General features: G+C 39.2%; 1 protein-coding gene across 6 annotated transcripts in view; it reads right to left on the bottom strand.

Moving 5' to 3' along the window:
- LOC111751848 (uncharacterized) overlaps positions 1–3,150 on the bottom strand; it is a 72,687-nt gene that overhangs the window by 67,885 nt on the left and 1,652 nt on the right. The window contains exon 3 of one of the 6 annotated variants that reach the window (XR_010319833.1): positions 13–2,076. The exons of the other annotated variants lie outside the window; for them this stretch is intronic. The gene's annotated coding sequence lies outside the window, so the exon portion shown is untranslated. Of the gene's footprint in view, positions 1–12; positions 2,077–3,150 lie in introns of those variants that run through there. 6 annotated transcript variants of the gene reach the window in all.

Genomic DNA, 3,150 nt, shown 5'->3' with positions numbered 1-3,150 from the left:
CTATGTAGCAGTAAAAAGAAAAAAAAGAGTGAGGTATAATTAGATAGCTACATAAACACACAATGACATGGGATGACGTTTGTGGCATATTATTAGGTGAATAAAGTAGTTTTGTAGAGCAATATGTATACTATATTCTCATTTAGAAAAAATAACTACAGGCATACAGATGAGGAGGCTCAGGTTCAGAACGAGATGCTGTAACTTCGTCTGTGGTTTTCTAAGTCCAAAGCCCATGTGGTTTCCATCCTGCTACTCTGCACTAAGCGGCCTCCCAGTGGCTCTAATAGTTGAAGATTCTGAGTAAATGGCATGTAAAAATTTTGTTGTTATTTTACTTGTCCTTTAAGAATCGGAAATAACTGAATATTCTTGTATGTGAAAAGGAAAGAGTAATAAAACGCGATTTAAGGTGAGCTATTTTGCTGGTAACCCATCCTCTTTCCTAACAGTACCAAGCTGGAATTACTACAGAGCATGTGCAAAAAATGTGCCAAGGATAACTTTATTGCAGATTTAATGGCAACCACAGCCCATTTTACTTGCCTCTGACCTATAAAACCTGGAATCCTGTATAATATGAATATTTTGTTCTTTTTTTCCCCCTTTTGGGAAGGTTGCTAAGGAAATTTACAAGGATAATGCTGGAGGATTTTATTTAGAGGGGAGAGGAGTTAGGTTTATAAAGGACTAAAAATGAGTTTAAAGAGAGAAGCTGAAATTAAGTTCCATTAAAATCCTGCTGGGTTTTGATCTGGATCACACTGATTTCATAGATAATTTGGAGACGAATCGACTCTTTACAATACTGTGTCTTCCCATCCAGAAGTGTTATGTGCCTATGTGCTTTCCATTTGTTTTGGTCTGTCAATTAATTTAAAAAACCTATAAGCTGTGCTGGAATTAAAAGAAAGATTTGAAAAGATTAAAGAATCATTTCTCCAAAACTAACATTTAGATCTAGCAACTATGCCTTTGACCATTTTTGAAAGGACTGGCTTAGGTTATTATTTATGTTCACAGTGAGATCATCTTGTGCCTAGGTTTCTGATTTCAGCAGTTGTTTCAGACACACCACTGAAGACAATATTTGGCCTGATTATTGGGTCTACAAAAAATAAAGTTTTGTTAATAACAAAACCTAACATAACTTGTCTATGCAAATATTATTATAAAGTCCTGCTGCTTGTAGTTGGACCACAGGAGGAAATTATTATTGTACAAACCTGTGAAGTATGTTTAACATGAAAAGGCTTATTACACAGTCAATGAAGAACAGTTGTTTTCTGCCCTTCCATAAATAACTAATGCCAAGAGCCAGTCTGGCTATCTGTTTCGGCTTCTAGTTACCAGAGAGTGAAAGGGGTGAGGCCTAAATATCAGTGCCTGCTTAACAGAGCTGTATTTAGCTTTGAACAGTTTAATTGTCACGCTTTCAGTAAGTTTTAGGGTTGTACTTTGAATTTTTCAACTGCACTGCACGTTTCCCTAACTTTTCCATTTCTGTGTTTATATACCGTTTCCAATTGGATTGGCAGTTCTGGGTAGGACGTATTACCAAGGGAACATCATGCTGTGGCAAGCGTCCTGGTCTAGGAAGAGTCATGAGTAGGAGATACAGGTTCTGCTACTAGTGAATTGTGTTGAGTGGACAAGTCCTTTAACCTGCATCTGTTTAGTCTTCTGTAAAAAAAAAAAAAAGGGAGGACAATCCCCTGTCTTCCTAACTAGTAAACAATGATGCAAATGTTCTCTCTAAAATGTCAAACAGCTGGCTGGGGGAATGTTTTGCTCCGGGGTAGTAGTTCTGGGAGGAGCCCTGGTGGCACAGTGGTGAAGCCTTGGCTGCTAACTGAAAGGTCAGCAGTTCAAACCCTCCAACCACTCCTTGGAAGAAAGATGTGGCAATCTGTTTCCATAAAGATTTATAGCCTCGGAAACTCTAGGGGGCAGTTCTCCTCTGTCCTACAGGGTTGCTATGAGCTGGAGTCGACTCGATGGCAGTGGGTTTGGTTTTTCGGCAGTAGTTCTGGAGGGTTTCTGATGATGGGAAACTAAACGAGGTTTGTTTGGACCCTGAAAAAGAGAAAAAGGAGAAGCTGGAAATAGTGTAGATACACTTGGTTTCCTTTTTGAAGATGTGGTTCTTCTTTCCTCTTCTACCTGGGTGTGGTTAAATGTGGAGGAAAAGGTGAGATGTGGTAGGTGATAAAGGCAGCCAGAACGGTGCGCATTAATGAGTAGCTTATGGGATAAAGATCTGGAAAATTCAAGTAGTTTCTTATCTGATTAAAAATACACACACAAACAAAAACAGCTTCAGGCTCTAGTGATTTCTTTCCTTTGTTGTTGCTGTCTTGTGCCAACCAGTTCAATTAGACTCCTGGCGACCCTGTATCTGTTGAGCAGAACTGCTCCACAGGGATTTCTTGGCTGTAGTCTATTTTAGTCCTTACAGAAACAGATTGCCAGGCCTTTTCTTCCTTGGTGTGGCTGGGTGGGTTCGAACTGCCAACCTTTCGGTTACCTGCCAAGTGCAAACCGTCTGCACCACCCAGGGACCTTTTCTTTTCTTTATACTTTGTAAAGTCAGGGAAACTTCAGTAAGACGAGGACTCCGTGTTCGGAAGAAATTATCTAACTGAAAACGTTTGGGCTAAGAGACTGATGGTAAAGGGAATTGACAAAAGTACTCTTGATTTACAAGTTTTTTTCATTTTGATCCAACAAACTGATATATGTGCTACACTGGTCATTTGTCTCTGTTTTATTCCACAACTAGATGCTAAGTTTGCTTATGGCAAGGATGATCACTGCTTCAATTTCTTTTGTATTATCCTACTAGACATGGTGGAGGGCAGTGGTGCTCTGTATTCTGTAGGTACCCAGTGAATTATAGCTGACAAATGATTACTTATTTCTGGTATTACAGCAAGATCTCATAAAATAAGTATAACAATTAAACTTGTTGTTTGAAGTCCTGAACTTTCTGGGTCAGTCCTGAAAAAGGAAGTTGCATGATTGCCACAGCAATATTTATAGACATACTATATGCAGATGTGTGGGCCCTGTTGGCAATTGGATGAGTAATCCAACTTCAGAGTAGTAACACACAAAAAGCTATAGCTCTGTGCTCTTAAATTGTGGGCT

The sequence above is a fragment of the Loxodonta africana genome, chromosome X (genome assembly GCF_030014295.1).
Source record: "Loxodonta africana isolate mLoxAfr1 chromosome X, mLoxAfr1.hap2, whole genome shotgun sequence".
In the NCBI taxonomy this organism is placed as follows: Eukaryota; Metazoa; Chordata; class Mammalia; order Proboscidea; family Elephantidae; genus Loxodonta; species Loxodonta africana.
This window is presented reverse-complemented; position numbering and strand designations above follow the sequence as displayed.